A 19139-nucleotide genomic window follows, 5' to 3' on the forward strand; every position below is an offset into this window, starting at 1 on the left:
ACACTGCTGCTTGACGTGTCCTGGGGACAGAGGTATGGGCCCGCTGGGTGGGTGCTGTGCTGGTGTTTCCAGAGGGGGGAAGCTCTGTAGTGGCCTGTGACTGTGTTATGGGAACCGACTGACCAGAGGTCCCCGATGGGCCAGGCTGGTCCTCTAGATCCAGTTGGACAGAGGTGCTGTCATCACTGTGGGCCTCTTCTGTTGGTGGTGTGGACATGTCTGGACCCTCCTGTGCGGTGACGTTGGGTAGGGGTCCTGCAGGGGTGTAAAAGCGTGATTATTGCATCTGTGTGTGCCATGGTGTGCAATGGGTGGTTGACCGTATACCCCAGTGCTTGCATTCCTGTGAGGGACCTTGTGTGAGGATGGTTTAGGGGGGTGTATGGGTTTGTGCAGTGGGCATGCTTTGGTGTAGGTTGTCCATGCTTTGTTGTTGCATGCAGGGCTTGGTGTTGGGATGTGTGGTTTGTGATATTTGGACATTTGTGAGGAGTTGGAGTGATGGGGGTGAGGGTGGGGGTATGTGATGGCATGCAGGTTGGGTGGGGGATGAAATAGTGAGAGATTTGACTTACCAGAGTCCATTCCTCCTGCTACTCCTGCGAGGCCCTCAGGATGCAGAATCGCCAAGACCTGCTCCTCCCATGTTGTTAGTTGTGGGGGAGGAGGTGGGGGTCCGCCGCCAGTCCGCTGAACCGCAAGGAGGTGTCTTGAGACCACGGAACACACCTTCCCCCGTAGGTCGTTCCACCTCTTCCTGATGTCATCCCTATTTCTTGGGTGCTGTCCCACTGCGTTGACCCTGTCCACTATTCTTTGCCATAGCTCCATCTTCCTAGCAATGGAGGTGTGCTGCACCTGTGATCCGAATAGCTGTGGCTCTACCCGGACGATTTTCTCCACCATGACCCTGAGCTCGTCATCCGAGAACCTGGGTGTCTTTGCTGTGCCATGGGGTGGTGTGGGTGATGTGTGGGGTGGTGTGTGTGGTGATAAGTGTGCTGATATGTAGTGGTGTGTAGTGTGAGGTGCGTGGAAGTTATGTGGTTGATGGTGTTGTGTGCCTGTGGATGCTAGTTTGTTGATGGTGGTGTCTCTCTGACCTTCTCTCTGTGATTCTGGTCACAGGGGTTTGTGGGTGATGTGGGTTTGTGTTTTATATAGTAGTGGGTGTGTGGGAGTGGTGTGTATGTGTATCAGGTGTGTGTATTTAGATTTGTCGAATGTGGCTGTGTTTTGTAAATGTGTGTGTATTTTGAGCGCGGCGGTGTGTACCGCCAATGGAATACCGTGGTTGAAAGACTGCCGCGTGGATTCGTGGGTCGTGATAGTGTGGGTGTATTTCTGATGGCGTGACGGTGGATGTTTTGTTTTCGCCAGTTTATCACTGACCTTTGGTGTGGCGGACTTGTGTGGGTGTCTGAATTTTGGCAGATTCCGTGCTGTGGGTAATAATAGCTGTGGCGGATTTCCACTGGCGCGGCGGTGTGTTGGCGGTGTTCTGCACGGCGGTAAGCGGCTTTTACCGCCAATGTTGTAATGACCGCCATAATGTTAGCTGAAAGCCACCCTTCACCAAAAAAAGGTAGTCAATCCTCCACCTGATCAAGAATGAATGATCCACCACCATGGCTGGTAGAGTAATCTAACAAATACATTTTTATAGTGTTTATGTGGGACAAAATCACCACTATGTTAAAAAAGCTAGATGTAAGGAAAGTGACAGTGTACTGCTAGTTTGGTGATGTGTTTCCTGCCCTGGTGATGAAAATTCCCCTGCCTGACATGACCATTGGTGAGTTTTCCCCAAGACAATTCTTCTCTATTGAGGTTTATTCCATTTTGGATACATCACCGTTGGTGGAGAACTCTTACTTCCAAAGATTGTTTTATGCTACGTTGGTAAATAAGGGAAAATCATCATACTGCTTGACAGAAAACCAAAGAGGCAAGCTCTAAAGCAGACCCTATCCCTGATGGACTAATTATGGTGGACTAGATGTAATGTCACAATTGGTTCTTTGATAGCTGATTTTGCTGATTGGAGCCTTACTTTAAACCTTTGTAGCTACTTAGGACCAGATGTTCATAGGTTTGGCTTTGCGGTGACCTAATAGCACATTTTTGCAATTCGCTATTTGGTAATCCCAAACACCCATGTACTAATGTGTCTTTGACACATTTTGCGATTCCCAGTGGGTTGCAATAGACCTATCTCATTACTTCCCATAAGTTTGGTCTCGCTTTGCAACCCATTGGGAATCGCAAAAATCACAGTGATGGTGGCCTTCTGAGGTCAGCAGACCACTGACTCTGTGACTGTTTTTAAATAAAGCAATCTTTTTGAAATGCAGATCATTTTCCTAAAAAGGAAAACAGGATGCATTTTTTTAAAAATTAAAAGTTTTCTTTTTATTTTTTAAGACTAGGCAGTGGTCCGTGGGACTACTGCTTGCTCTCAAAAATATTTTTACAACCATTCACATTTATGAATGGGCTACCACCTCCTTGAAGGAGTAGATAGCATATGATTGTTTTGCAACTGCATTTTGGTCCGAACCTTTCACACATACCGGTGCAATTCGGTATTAGGAAGGGATGCCCTAAACACGCCCCTTCCTAATACCAAATTCTGCGCATCAGACCATTTGCAACCGCTAAAAATCTTTGTACATCTCGCCCTTAGTATTTCACTGTGATGTTGAGAGTGTCTGATGTGGGTGAAAGTGAGCACTTTTATTCTTAATGTCATATAATTAGTACTATGGCAACTCATAGCTATTTCAGCAGTCAGACAGATGTGTCTTTTCTACGATCAGCCTAATACTAATACAATTACATGCCAGGAACTGAAGTCCTGGAAAAGTATTGCCAGTATGGATTGTTCTAATGGCAAATCACAAATGTCATTTGTTTCCAGTAAGCACAAAACAATTGCTTCATCAATTAAGTATTCACAGATTGGATAGGTTGATATTTAACATCTAAAACTACTTAGACTTACAATTGTAGATTTGTTTCTGCTTGGGTGTCTCAGGATCATTGGGCTGTTGAATTGGATTCTTAGTCTTCATTCCTATATATGTAATAAAACTCATACAACAAGGATTAGGCCACAATTTCTGGCAAAAATTGCCCAATAAGGTCTTCAATCAGTTAGTTATGTCATTGAATCTAGTTTAAACTAGGTTAGTCTGCTATCATTTTTACTGGATACAGTGTTACACCTGGCAATGTCATTGTTTGTGGTTTTACCATATGCATGAGGTCAAACTACACAGTGTTCAGGGGAGCAATAGGTATGTGTGGCCACTTTGGCAGCCAAAGGCACTTTGGTATTACTGAAGAGGCCACAGATGTTTGCACGACCCCTTCTGTGCTACTGCACGTGCCGAGAAACGTGTAGCACCAATTTAAGCTTATTTAGGCACTCTGCTACTGCATCAGTGTTGTAGTAAAATTGTGGGCCAGAGAAAAAGGGACAGTTAGGAGGCACACTGACTGTGCTCTACAAAGAGGGACTTGATAGGCATCCCCTGTAGGTGGGTATAGTTAGTCACTGCACTCACCTGCAAGGGGCTCTCTGCTCCCATTGGTGATTGGAAGAAAACAGGCTTTTTGCAGGCTTCTCCACACGTTTTGCCCTGTTTTGGACTACTAGCTGCTGGTTTTCAAATGTGAGAGTTCATAGAGGCCTGATCCATAGAACTCAGTGCCAGTGTTCTCTCCCTTTTCAAAATTATATGTTGAATTAGCTACTCCCAATTGGTAGGTGCTGGTTCACTAATGAGTCCCTGGTATATTGTACTCAGGTACCAAAGGCATGAAAGGATGGCTGTTCACACAAGAGCTGCATCACTGGTTGTACCACTCTCTGTTACAAAGTGAAAACACAACTTTTAGCTGCCATTGCAGACTGAAAAGGCTGTGCATGCACTGCACACCCGACTTTGCCACTACCATTAATGTCAAAGTCACCTAAAGTCCCTTTGCACTATATGTAAGTCTCCTCCAATGCAGTGCTATGTATCCCTATAGGAAGGACCTCTATATTCTTATGATATACATTTATTTTTTATCTGTCTCTGCAGCAAAGCCCTAAACTTCACAGAGTCACAGGGACTGAGACAGGTTTCTGCCCACCTGGGGACACATGTAAATTACTCCAGGCTGAGAACAATGTCTTTTGTCACACTGGAGGTGCTACCCTCACCCACAGGATGGGTTGCAAATGGTGTTAGCCCCAAAGGTAGGCATCAAAGCTTGATGCCACATTTGAAAGGCCACTGTGACAACATTCCTAAGTGGAAGCCCTTTGTTTCCCCTAGACAGGGTAGAGTCTGGGTCAAACAAGGGTAAACCGGTTTTAGAACCAGTTTTCAATAAGCGTGTTTCCCGTGGGAGCTACGAAGGTCCTCACATCACTGAACCTGTGTCACCAGGTAGGGGGTGACCTACTTGCCCATTGACTAGTGGCCACATTGTCCCCTGGGGGCACTTTACTGAGATATAATGGGCACCCCCGGCACCATAGAAGCTATTACTTGCTGGATTTGTATCAAGAACAAGGAGAAGACCACTCTACACCCTTCTGAATTGCACAAAGAGACTGTGGCGCTAGAGCAACAATGGCACCTACTGCACGATGGGGTATTGGAGTTTGGACCCTGTTCTCTGTGCCTGGCCCAGGGAAAAGTTGATTCCCTGCCCAAATCCACTGCAAAGGTTCCAGGAATCAGGTGGCTGATCTCCTAGAACCTGCTCCAGGGACCCAAGAGTAGAAAGAGTTGAAAACAACAGAGTGGTAGCCACCATGGAATTTTCCCTACTACCAGTTGCTGGGCACACCAATAAAGGAAGCCGAGATAACCACAAATCTACACCTGAGTTTGCTGGACCTGGGAGAGTTATCTGAGACGGGATTCATTGGACTCCAAGGACACTAGCCCCCACCAAATGTTTGTACTGGAACCGCTGTGTTGCAAGAACTAAAGGTCTGCACCAGCAGACTTTGACCCCTTTGTAGAAGACTTTGTGGGACCATAAGATTCATGGTCTGAGTCACCCCTACTCACCCGTGGACCCAGAACTCAACTGGACTTTACCCCCGTGGACCGCACAGCATCAAGAGCGTCCACTGAGCACCTTTTAGCCTGTAAGGTTTGGAACGTCCCTCTAGGACACTTTGGTGGCACTGTCCAAAGTTTTCATTCTAGACTCCTACACCTCTATCCTGGTGGATTTGGTCACCCAACTCGGGTCGTAGTTGCTGAACTCAATGTATCAGACGTGTTACAAAGTTTTACAAAGTTAGCAAAGTTTTGACTTACTTATTTGCGCATGATGTTAATATTTTTAATTGCTTTAAAAATGCATATTTCTGGAACCCTCTGGTGGATTGTAGCCATCAATAACTCTAAAAGTCCATAGAAATATGCACTATTTATATAAATTATTGTGGTATCTCCTTCTGAATTTGGTGACTTTGTTGTTTGGTTTTGCTAAATACTTTACACATTGTTCTTTGCTAAGCCTTGCCGCTCTGTGCCATAGTTACCTAGTGCTGTGCTTGCTATGCCACCGGAATCAATCTAGCCTGGCTGTTGATGGGTGATACTCCCGAAACCGGTCCTGTGATCCTTGTTTCCATTCAAGGGTGGACCTGGCCTGGCAGTTCGGGCTGGACTGTTCCATAGGGAGCAAGGTCAAGATTGATTTGCATATCGCTGGGTCCAAACTGGAAAGGCATGGCGTGCAAAAAAATGATGGATTAAACCCAGATTTGTGACAGGTGGTGAATGTTTGATTTGTTTAGCATTCTGGCCATCACCTGCTCTTTTTGCATTTGTCACCCCAAGTGGGAAAGGTTTTCCCAGACATGGATCCCATGCTCATTGCACCACTGGATTCAAGGTAGCCTGACTAACGAGGGATGATCCCCAAAGCTGGTCGCAGGATACTGGTTTCCGGTCCACGGAGGGCCTGGCTTGGCCGTTCGGGTCGGACTGTTTACATGGGGATCAAGGTCAAGACTGATTTGTATATGGCTGGGTCCAAACAAGGTGACGTGGTGGGTAACAAAACGATGGATTAAACCTAGATCTTCGTAACTGGGGTGAATGTTTTCATTTTTCAGCATTCCATCCATCATCTGATCTTTTTGTCACCCTAAGTGGGAAGTCTTTGCCATGGGTCCCATGCTGACTGCACGGCTTAGCCTTGCTGATGAGGGTTAATATCCTGAAATTGGTTCCAGGATGCTTGTTTCTGTTCCAGGGAGGACCGGGCTTGGCAGTTTGGGCTGGACTGTTCCCATTTGGAGCAGGGTCAAAACTGATTTGCATTTGGCTGGGTCCAAACTGGGGTGGCGTGGTGGGCAAAAAAATGATGGATTAAATCCAGATCTTTGTGATTGGGGGTAAATGTTTGCATTGTTCAGCATTCTGAACATCATCTGTTCTTTTTGCTTTTGTTGCCCTAATTGGGAAGACTATGCCCAGGCAAGGGTCCCATGCTAACTGTGCCACTGGATTCAAGCTAGCCTGGTTGATAAAGAGTGATAACCCTAAACCGGTCCCAGGATGCTTGTTTCTGGTCCTGGGAGGACCTAGCTTGGCAAATGGCTGGGTCAAAACTGGGTGACGTGGTGGGAAAAAAAATGATAGATTAAACCTAGGTCTTTGTGACTGGGGTGAATGTTTGCATTGTTCGGCATTCTGTCCATCCTCTGTTCTTTTTGCTTATGTTGTCCTAAGTGGGAAGGGTATGCCCAGACGTGGGTCCTATGATCACTGCACCACTGGGTTCAAGCTAGTCTGGCTGATGAGGGGTGATAAGCCAAACCCAGTCCAAGGATGCTTGCTTCTAGTCCATAGACGACCTGGCTTGGCAGTTCAGGCTGGACTATTCCCCTGGGAGCAGGGTCAAGACTGATTTCCATATGACTGGGTCCAAACTGGGGTGGCATGGTGGGTGAAAAAACAATAGATTAAACCCAGATCTGTGTGACTTGGGTTGACTGTTTGGATTGTCCAGCATTCCATCTATCTGTTCATTTTTATTTTGTCACCCCACGTGGGAAGGGTATGCCCAGACGTGGTTCCCATGCTTGTTGTCCCACTGAATTCAAGCTAGCCTGGTTGATGAGGGGTGATACCTGAAACTGGTCCCAGGATGTTTGCTTCCGGTCCAGGGAGGACCTGGCTTGGCAGTTCGGGCTGGACTGTTCCCATAGGGAGCAGGGTCAAGACTGATCTGCCTATGACTGGGTCCAAAGTTGGCTGGTGTAGAGAGGAAACAAATGATGGGGGTGAATGTTTTCATTGATCAGCATTCGATCCATCATCTGTTCTTTTTGCAAGTGTACCCCCTTACCAGGGCCAAGCCTTCCTTTTTTATTAAATATGTTACCCCTAAGGTAGGCCCTGGTTAGCCTACATGTGCAGTTTGAAACTGCCATTTCGACTGACCCCAAAAAACCTAAGCCAGGCCTAAAACATCCTTTTTAATACTCATAAGTCACATTTAGGGTAGGCTCTAAACAGCATTGCGACAGAGTCAGTGTATTTAAAAAGTTGGATGTGTACGTTTAAGTTTTACATGTCCCAGTAGTGAAAAACTTCTTTTCAGTACTGTGAGGCCTACCTCTCCCATAGCATAGACATGGGTTTCCTTACTACATTAAATGAATATCAACTTTCAATTGGGAAGAGATAGGAATGTCAAGTTTGGTGTCTAAATAATGTTAAGCCGTCTTTAATGGAGATGCTGGATAATTTTACGTCACAATTCTGAAAATGTCCCTTTTAGAAAATTGGCATTTCCTTGTCCCAACCATTTCGTGCCTGCAGTCTGTTTACTGAGTCACATGACTAGGTGTAGCTGGCAGCTGGTCTCTGTGTACTGCTCTCAGAGCTTGAAACAAATGTCTATAGGTCATGGCAGGATGAGTAATTGCTGACGTGACGGGGAGGAGCTGTCACCCACCACACTTGCATATCACAAAGGCTCTGTCTGGGCACACTCACAAAGGGGTTGACACTGGTCTTTTGTGACCTCTGACAGTCTGGGGCCGGGGCAATGAGGCAGGAAATTCCAATCATATCTGGGGGTTGAAACCTCCAGAACCTTCTTCTACTTCACAGCAGGCACCAGGTATGAATATTGGGCCCTCAGAAACAACTCTTCAGTACTCCTCTGGACCGGTTAATGATTCAGAAGGACTGCTGCTCTGCTCTGCAAGAAAACTGCTACTCTGCCCTGCTGCCTGTGGCTCTGCTGCATGAGTATAGGACTGTGTTAGAAATTATTTCTCTAGATGGCAGTCAGTTTACACCCTTTCCAAGTAGGGGCCCTCACTCTGGTCAGGGTAAGGGAGGTACCTAGCTCGGATAGCCCCTGCTTACCCCCTTAGTAGCTTGACACAAGTAGTTAGGCTTATCTCAGAGGCAACGTGTAAAGTATTTGCACACACACACACACAGTTACACAGTGAAGGCACCCCAAAAGGACTCCACACTAGTTTAGAAAAATAGCCAATATTTATCTAAACAAGACCAAAACAACAAAAACCTAACATACACAAGCAAAGATATGAGTTTTAAAGTAAACGAGTCTTAATCCAAGTCAATGGATGCATTGTTTTAGCCCAAAGTACCTGCTATGCATAAACAAAAGCCGCACGGGCGAATGTGCAGCGGAAAAGCAAGCAATGCATCAATTCCTTACACGCAAGTGAGGCCGTGCATCGATTCTTTCTCCGCTGGGTAAGCAATGCTTCAGTTTCTGGACAAGCAGCTTCAGGTCAGTATGATAATGTTGAAGATTTTGAGGCCCGGGGACAGTGCTTTTGAAATCCAGATGCACGGCAGCAATGAATATGCATTGAGGTGGTGATGAGTCAATTTCACCTGCGCTGCGTCTTTTTTTCAACTGCGGTACAGGCGCTGCATTGATTTTCTGGATTTCACCTTGGATTAACCAGCTTCTCCTTTCAAGGGCCCTGGGACTGAATGTGGCCCCACTTGGCGTGGTAGGGGTCGCAGCAACAGAGCCCAGGTGCTGGCAGATGATGTCGTTGATGGCCCTGAGACTTCAGAACAATGGGAAAGCTCAGTCCAAGCCTGTGGAGAAACTTCACAAGGATTCCAGGAAGCAAAGTCCAGTCTTTTCCCAATTAAGGCAAAAGCAGCCACAGCAGGCCAGCACAGCAAGGCAACATGCAGAGTGGCAGGTCCTCCTCAAGCATCAAGATCTTCTCCTTGGCAGAGGTTCCTCATGATCTGGAAGTAATCAAATGTTGTGGGGCCAGCAGTCCAATACTTATACTCATTTCTGCCTTTGAAATAGGCAAACTTCAAAGGAAAGTCTTTGTAGTCCACCAGACCTTGTCTCTTCCTTGCCCTGCCCCAGGCACCCCCTAAGGGGATGGAGATTGTGTTGTGCAAGGGGTGGCAAAGCCCTTTCAAGTGCAGGTGTCAGCTCCTCCCTCCCACTCTAGCTCAGGAAGACTCACCAGGATATGCAGGACATACGTCAGCTCCCTTTGTGTTACTGTCTACAATGAATTCACAAACATCCCAACTGTCAGTCAGACCCAGACGTCCATTCAGTCACCAAGCAGAGGCTCAGACTGGTTAAGCAAAAAAAGTGCCCACTTTTTAAAAGTGGCATTTTCAAACTTACAATCTAAAAACCAACATTACCAAAAATGCATTTTCAAATTGTGAGTTCGCGAACCCCAAACTCCTTATCTCTATCTGCTCCTAATGCAGAATTGCAGTCAAAAGATACTTAAATGCAATCCCCATGTCAACCTATAGGAGAGGTAGGCCTTGCAATAGTAAAAACCGAAGTCGCCAGTATTTCATTATCAGGACATGTAAAACAGAGCAGTTCATGTCCTACCTTTTGTATACACTGCACTCTGCCCATTGGGCTACCTAGGGCAACCTTAGGGGTGACTTACATGTAGTAAAAGGGACAGTTTGTACCCGGCAATTGGGTACACTTGCAAGGTCGAATTGGCAGTGCAAAACTGCACACACAGACACTGCAATGGCATGTCTGAGCCATGTTTACAGGGCTACTCATGTGGGTGGCACAATCAATGATGCAGGCCCATTAGTAGCATTTGATTCACAGGGCCTAGGCACACATGATGAACTATACTAGGGTCTTACTAGTAAATCAAATGTGGCAATCCTGGAAAACCAATTACCAATATTATTTAGACAGAGAGCATTTGCACTTTAGCACTGGTTAGCAGTGGTAAGGCACCCAGAGTATCAAAACCAGCAAAAACGAATTACAGCACAAGATCCAAAAACAGGAGGTCAGAAGCAAAAAAGTACAGGGAGACCACGCCAAGAGCTGCCATGTCTAACAGACTGGACCTGCATCTTTGTCTCAAGACCACCCGAGTGACTCGAAGGGTCAGTTGGCTAGCCTGCTGATCAGAGCCTCAGGGACAGGACAGGCTCCAACAACCTTGACCCACCTGGACCCTGCCAGCTGTGAGTTCTGAAGACAGACAGGGAGTTAGGGTTTTCAGAGAACATCTAGAAGAATGATACCTGCCCTGGGTCCACCCCAATCATCCATTATGTGAGCTCCTCCAGTGCCTATGCCACCACAGACATACTGCACAGAGGCAGACACACAGTTTTGGAAGGTGGAAGGATCTCAAGACCTCCATCACTTATGGACTCTGGTGCACTCATATCACTGCACCTGCTGGCTAAGAGGAATGATGCCCTCTGGTTTCATGAGTCTATGCACCCTCACTGACTTCAGTGGACCCCATGGTGATATCAGAGTCAGCTACTGAGGTGGCTGATGTAGCTGGTATGATGGCTAAGGTGGACGAAGTGAAGGCAGTGGTGATCAACAGGTGCAGGCAGCAGTGATGGTGACAGCAGAAGCTACTGGCAGTCATGATGGTGGCAGCTGGCCATTTACTGGCAGCAGGGTTGGTGGTAGTAGAGGCTGGTCAGCAGTAGTAAAATGTGCAGATGTTTGACAGAAGGAGGATCTTACATCACTTCAGATTCTTCATGGTCATCCACAAAGGTATGTATTGATGAGTGTGTGACATATGTAAACACCTTTCTTACTGAATCACCCACTTATTGTTCAATTCTGTCAGAAGATATGAGACATGCCATTGGCACCTGTCATGGATCTTACTGAGCATAGTATCACAATTCATTTCCTAATTACACTCATCGGCATGTGGGATACAGTGAGATTTGGGTTGTAAAGACAGTAAAACAGCCACACATTCCACAAGTGCCTACAATTGTTCAGGCACAGACATTCTTTCAAGTGTTTTGTGCCAGGACCCTACCCTTCTGGCAAGCACTATTAGCCAATTAATTTAATTTATTCATAAGCCATGCACCACAAACTTAATTGCCTCTATGGGTCAGGATCAATAAAACAGTAGACACTCTTAAATATTGTACCAGTAAGGAAGAACCTTGAACATGGAATGCCTTGATAAATAAATAATTGAATGTGTTTCTGAAAAATAATATTGTAGGGCTTTCTTGAAGGACGAAAGAGTCTTTACCTTCATAAAATTTCAGGGCATCTAGCATATTGCATCATAATTCTTGTCTATCTAATATTGGAGTCTGGTTTTGTGGATATGCAGGAGGCCGCAACTGCATGGCCATAGACAATTAGTTTTTCCCCACAGGAAGAGTGAGACAATGCCCTTAATGAACTTGAAAAGCAAGCATGCAGGTTTAATGAGAATGTGCTTTTTAATGGGTAATCAATGTATCAAAACTTGTCCTATGAGATATGATCACGTTTTCTTAAATTAATGACCAGACTTCCTGCTGTTTTGTACATTACACCACTAGCTTTTTCCCTGCCTCTAACGAGGAAAAGATTTTCCACAGGATATGCAGATGAGAGAATCAAGATGACAAAACCGTGGGTATCTGCTTATTAGGAGTAAGTAATCCATTGATCTTAACTCCTAGACTCTTCACAACTGGAGATGACGTGGAACACAGGTCTAATTGACATGGCCAATATATCAATTGTGTTTCATTGTTTTTGGTGCTTAGCTTCAAATAATTTGTGCCCATCCATTTTCAGATAAATGTCATGACATGTTGGAAGGCCTCATGCGTAGAAGTTTGTTATAAGTCTTAACAGTATCTGGGAATCGTCGGCATACTTATACATTTTAAAGCCCTTCTCTGCCAGAGCCAGAGGAGCTGTGTATTATATTAAAGATATGTGGTGAAAGGGAGGAACCCTGCAGCATCCCACAGGCTACTAATGACAGTGATGCATAATAATTTACTAACTTGACAGGTTGTCTGCGTTCAGTCAAACAAATACTAGAACCAATTCAGTGCAGTGTCCTTAGAGCACATTGCAGCAATTAGATTAAGAAGGATGATGTGACCCACCTTGTCAAATGCAGCCAACAGGTCCAGAGGAACAGAGCCTTGCCCACTCCAGGTCACCATTCAAGCAGAGATCATCCATTACAGAAAGAAGAACCACTTCAGTGTTATGGGCCGGGCGAAAACCACTTGTATAGTATAGTATAGTGAGTAATCCTTGAAGGAAACAGAAAGAGACAACTTAATCTCCAGAGATTAATGAGACAGTAAGGAAAAACGATGTAGGAAATGAAGGCATGAGATTGTGGCTGGCAGGACATTGGATGCCGGGACACAGAGGGATTAAGCAAACATTTCAGATAATATTAACCATAGGACCAACCAAAGCAGATCTCTGAGGAAAGTCAGGTGCTTTCAGGTCAACTTAAGAAGTTCCATTGTAGGTTGCCAGTTGCCTCACCACTGTTTAGTTGTGTGGTTCCTCGAATGATAGTTTCACCACCATATTCCTTTTCCATAACCTTTGTTTTATCCCTGTTTCTTCCCACTTCCTACAGTTATTACTATGTTGTGCTGACGAGTACTTCTTGGTTGAGCTGGATTAGTCAAATAGTTTATGCTGCTGCCTGAGTGACTACAAGCATACTTCCTTGCCATCCTTCTCTCTCTGCATCCTTCACCTCTTCCTAGCCATTTCCTCCTGTCTCTGGTTCACTGAGCTGTGCGAGGCATTTCCTGGAATTCGTTCTGCTCCTTACAGACAATCCTCTTGCGACACCTAGTAAGTTCCTGACTACAGAGTTCTGTTGAAGGGTCAGAATTGGTTGCTCATCTCTCTTGTCTATCCTTTATGTAGGATTTATTTCATACTAGACATTGGCATGATAAGACTTACTTGCCTGAGGTGCAACCACACCAGTAAGTCACCACCTGTTTTCCTTTATCTCTCAATCTATTACCCATTTGTTTATTTTCCCAGGGAGAGAGTTATGGCTTCCGAGTCAAACTCTAAACTCTTGGATCATATGCCTCTCTTGGTGTGGAGACTTGGGTATTAACATCAGGATCCTGTACATTGCTTACATAAACAATCCACACATCCTTGGGGGCAAAAAGTAGTGCAGTGGAGCACGTCATGCTCGTCCGAATGTCCTTCTCATGATGGTATTTTGTTTCTGGAAGTAGCCTCTGTCGATTTATGGGGTTGCAATAGACAAACCTAGTATTTAGCAATCCTAGCCCCTTTGGTAGGATTTGGAAAGATAGTCCTGCCTCCTTAATATTCCTAGGGTCAGGTTCTGTGAGTTCTACAGTAAGTTCATCTTGCACTGTAGTGAATCCTAGTTTGTTTTAATAGGATACAGGAGTTAGCTTAGCCTGTGGCTTGCAGGCTCGTGCCCCCGTCACCCAGTGACTTTTACCCTACTTAGCTTGCTCTGTTTTAGTGCATTTATTTAATTAAATCTTCTAACATGGCTTCCTTGTTTTGAGTTATGCCCATGTTTTAGTTTGCGTTATCAGTGCCACTGCGCTAAGGCGTCAAGATCAAGCGACAAAGACAAACAAACTGTGGGTGTTCACTTTAGGTACTTTCACTCTTCATGCTTTCGAGGGGATTGTTTATGTTAATTACCATCCCAGGCGCGCCTTGTTATCTATTGTTTGGGAACCAACCTACGTCAGGGGTCCAAGTAGATTTGTATAAATATTCCTCACTTTAACAGATAGTCTGACCAGATTCCATCGCTGCTATCGATGCTGCACGTTGTCTTGACGCTGACCCAGTCTTCGTGTTCCTACGGAGTCTGAGCTAGAGACCTCATTCCAAAGTAATGAGGGTTGGGTGCTCTTCTCATGGACATGGCATTGGCAGATTAGGTTTAACATACCTAGCTCTCTTTTAGGTTAGAGGTTAGGCCTATCATGCTAGGGTATTAGAACATATTATACACTTCATGTCATCTCATGATATTGCAAGATGGTGGGGGTCTTTGTACTAATGACTCTTGTCTTTACCATTCTATTTCTTGCACTGTTCATTATCCTAATCATTGCAGCCCATGCAACTTAACAAAGATTGCAATTTTACTAAAATAAAACCTATTGAAACTTTACTGCATCTTCTTCATTGCCTGTGTGTGATTGAGACATGTTGTTAGTGTGAGAAAGGGGTGCTCTCCGTTTAACCACGACACTCCTTGAGATGCCATACTCTTGAGTCCATGGGTGAAGGCTGCCACAATCACCTTTTACTGTTTTGGATTTCTGGTGAGGTACTGCTTGTGAGCCAGAAGGGTTGGGATGACAGATGCGATTTGTTGCAGGACTGGCATAATTGCCTACAAACATAAGTACTGTCATCCTTATACCAGCAGTATTGCCTATGGCAAGAGTCCAAATACAACAGCACTGCATGGGATCAGAACATCCATCACAGCACAAAACAACTGGTTGGTGTGCGAAAACTGTGGGTGATTTGCGATGTGGGACTGTATATCGAGCCCCGTGACTCATTAGACATTGCCTCACACTATGCTACCAGCACCCCGGTATGCAAATACAGCCACATACATTGCTGTACCACCTATGCAACACACATGTACTGAAAGACGTTGTCCAATTGAGAAGATGATCCTCTTATCTGATCGACTGAGTAGTAATTGCATGGCTACTCACATTCCAGTAGTAGATCAAGATCACGCCTGATAAACACAGCAAACCCCTACTCTACATCTCTTCCTACAAGTATGCTTTACCATTACGTGGTTCCTGAATATGGGTCCTGTGAACCCTCTCACCTTGACCAGTCAAGTCACCTTCTGAAAAAAGCTCTAGACTTCCTTTCTCAAAACCAGTCTGGCATCTCATCTTCCAATCTACGTTGGCATGTAGAAATGTTATTTTCAGTGTGTTTTGTAAATCTCAGTTCGGTCATTCGTTCATGCTTTTCACAGAGCCACAGTATCTGCGTTTCTTTTTCTCGCAGACAGGACTGAACTACCCGCAAGGGGCACAGGCGGTAGCTTTAGATGTGGCTGCATGAAACGGTTATTGGCTAGTCAGCCTGTCAAGCATCCCTAATGGACTCCACACAGTAATGTTCAGACAAAAATACAATATGTACCCCCCAAATCCACCTAGAGACAGTCGAATCCACTAGCCGCACTCTCTCGATTCTCCAGGGCCGTTTTCACATCCTGGTTCAGCACTGTTCACAGAATCATCCCAGACTCTTCCAGCATGTTGGTCTCGGTTTCAACCTTACATGCCTTGGGATGAATCCTGTGCTGACTGGGAAGTGACTTGGCACGGGCCCAGCCCCCTCACCGCTTTACAAGCAGAAACAGGAGGTTCACATTCCTAGTCTGATCATTCTCATTTTAATCTGCATGTGGCTGAAGAATGTAGCAAGTCTCTGTAGATGTTTTTGAGATTTGGATTGATTACAACTGTTACAGATTTGTTTGATTGCAGCAGACTGGCAGCCAGTCCACAAAATAAAATACTTTAATGGTAATCGTTAACTGGCAGGTTCACCCAACATTGTATTACACGTGTTTTGCATGTCATGCTATGGTTCTTTGCTTGCCAGTAAATACAGCATGCAAGCATCTGACGAACATGCACTAACTAGTGAGCTGAAGCTGTGGTTAAGCAATCCTGGCTCCTTGCAAAAAGAAATATGTGAAGGTAAAAATAAACATAACATAAATATAGTTAAATTACATACCCACTGAACAATCTGTAAAACAGCCAAAGATCAAAAATATAGTCGTCTATCTCAATGGAGTAGATAATTAGAGTATAATAAGAAAACATGAGGAACTTCTATTTACATTGAAACGGAGGTAGGGTTTTGTTCATTGTTGTTTTGTTTTAAAAAGGCATCCTTAAACAAACAATGGCTAGACTGATCAATTTAACTGTTTTACTTATTTTTTAACGATATACGTTTACATAAATATACAGTTCATCACTATATGCTACATACCATTTTTCATTAGTTTTCTGGTATTTGTGGTCTTACCATTATAAAAATACTGTAAGTCCCAGAACGCAATGAAAATCAGACAATTTGAGCTGGTCTTACATTTTTTAAATGGAACGAGCTGCACAACCTCTGAAACATGGTTTTGCTTTATTATATGTACCCTTAGTTGTCATTGTGGTACTTCAAGGTACCACAGTAAGTACCAACGTTTAGTCCTGTTTCTATATCTAGTTCCATCTTTGTTTTTTGGCTCTGAAAATTTGATCACCCTAGCTATGGTACCCTCGTGGTGAAAGAAAGGAGTGGTGCACCTTTAGTGCTTGTGTTTAAATGAAGTGTTCTCTGGAATCCTGGAATTATGAGAGAAGGTGGAACACATCAAGGACTGCTGCGATGACTCTTACAGCGCTCAATTATTTGTCTTTTCTTTTTCTTGTAACATCGAAGGGCTGGTTCACGCCCAGCATACACAAACAGGGGCATATTTATACTCCATTTGTGCCAAATTTGCATAATTTGTTTAATGCAAATTTGGCGCAAAACTAACTCCCTATTTATATTTTTACGTTAGACACGTCTAGCTTCAAATTATTGGAGTTTGCACCATTTTTTAGATATGTGAACATACCTTGAGTCAATGAGATGCAAGGTAGGCGTTCCCATCTAAAAAATTATGCTAACCCCATAGCCCCATATCTATCCCCTTGTGCTAAAATGATGCACGGGTGGGAGGTGGGGCTAAATAATGGTGCAAAGATTGCTTTGCACCATTATTTTACGCCTAGGTCAGACCAGACGTTAGGGGACCTGTGAACCCATTTCCATGATTAAACACCATGGAATGGGTCCACAGGTGCCCTCCTCAAGCCCCAGGAACACCCCCACCTACACCAGTGGTACACTGGAGGATGGCAGACCCCCTCCAAGGTAGGTAGGGTAAGTATAGGTAAGTATTGTTTTTTAATTAAAGTGCCATCGGAGGCCCAACTTGGGGCCTCCTGCATGGCACAGGGTGCAATGGCCATGCCCAGGGGATACTGGTCCTCTGTGCTGGCCATTGGGGTGGTGGGCATGACTCCTGTCTTTTCTAAGATAGGAGTCATGTGGTATGGATGGTTTTGGTCAGGCAATGATGGTAGGCTGGTTAGAGGCATTTTTTTGCCTCTAATCAGCCTAATGTCATTTTTTGGTGCAGAACCTCCTCTCCCATAACAACATCCCCACCAGGCTAACGTCATTATTTTACACTAGCCCACCCTTTGCACCGGCTTGCACCATTCCAGAAATATGGCACCCTGCTGGTGCTCAGGAATGGGGAAAGCCGGTGCTCAACGTTTTGATGAAAAACTGTGTTAGTGCAGTTTTGCACCAAAAAGTATAAATATACCCCTCATTTTCTAATATTATTTTTGTGCTTTATCCTTTCTCACCGATACTCTTTGTTTGCCAGAAGGTGTGGTACCTAGGGAGCAGTGCTTAATTTGAGCCGGTGGTTTCCATTGGGGTGCCTGCACTTATTTTTCTGCAGTAGGCATTTACTGTGAGCAAAAGAGGAATATGGGAAAGGCAGAGGAACAGAAAAATTAAAAAGCGTCACAAAGTGAGAAAGCAGAAAGTTGCAAGAGTGAGCTGAAGGGGCAGGTAGTGGCTGTCAATGGATTAAAGAGTCTGAGAAATCTTTACGATTAGCTGCCTCAGCACATTTAATTGCAGCAGTTGCATGTTTCAAAGGAGAACTTTGGGCACCAGCACGTTTTTAATGAAGCACTGCTAGGGAGATAGCACCGGTACCAGGAGCTGCTGGGCTCCATTAGTTTTTCCTTTCCCCACTGCTTCTTAGCACCACGCTGTGTTTCCTAGTTAACTCAGACCACAAGCATCCCATCCTGATGCAAGTCAATAGCAGACATTTAAAGCTTTCTGCGAACAGACTGTGAATGACAAGAGAGAAGTGAGACTGCATTAAGCTAAAGTTGAGCTCACAATGCTCCTTTATTTGTCTTTATATTCCTTCTAACAGAAAGACGCCTGCCTCGCGCCACGAATAGTTGCTAATTTTTTTAATTATGTTTATGCTCTAACCCTTTCCACCTATTTTAGTTGTTTTAACATTTGAATAATTATTTGTCTGCAGGGGGGCTAGGTAAGAACACAAGGAGTTGCTGGGCTCCCTTAACCTTTTCTTTCCCCTCTCATTTTTAGGTTGAGCATAGCAGTGCACAAGCGCTGCTTTACTCACCATGTTGTAATGTATTCTGTGGGCTTTAACCATTTCCATCTCACGGCCATCAGTTTTATTTGTTTATGTGCCTGCCTTTCAAAAATCTCTTGATGTTGCTGGTAAATGCCTTACGTTTGCCCCACCTAGAGGCTGGTTTGCTACCGCCTTGCAGACTGACCCTGTTACCTGGATTATTGCACAATCAACCATATACTTTAGTGTGGGTGAACTTATTTTCTCTTTTGTCTCTCCCTTCGCATCTTGCGGCCATGGCAGTCTCTCAATTAGTTCACCTCCAGGGTAAAACTCTTTCTTGCTTCAGTAAGGGAGGGGCGCCGCTTTGTTGCCAAGGATTCCATCTGACCCACAAGTTTAACCCATCCTGCGGGAAGGTGTTGTGTTTATACTGACAGTGCAGCTAAACCCACATGGAATTGGTGGTTAAGTAAACTCAGTCTCAGTGAAGCTATCCTACTTAAATGCCCATGCGATGGACCAGTGAGCATTGCCCTTCTGTGCAGGATGTCCATTGTTTCCCCATTCCCCATGCTCATTGAAC

The sequence above is a fragment of the Pleurodeles waltl genome, chromosome 4_1 (genome assembly GCF_031143425.1).
Source record: "Pleurodeles waltl isolate 20211129_DDA chromosome 4_1, aPleWal1.hap1.20221129, whole genome shotgun sequence".
Lineage (NCBI taxonomy): Eukaryota > Metazoa > Chordata > Amphibia > Caudata > Salamandridae > Pleurodeles > Pleurodeles waltl.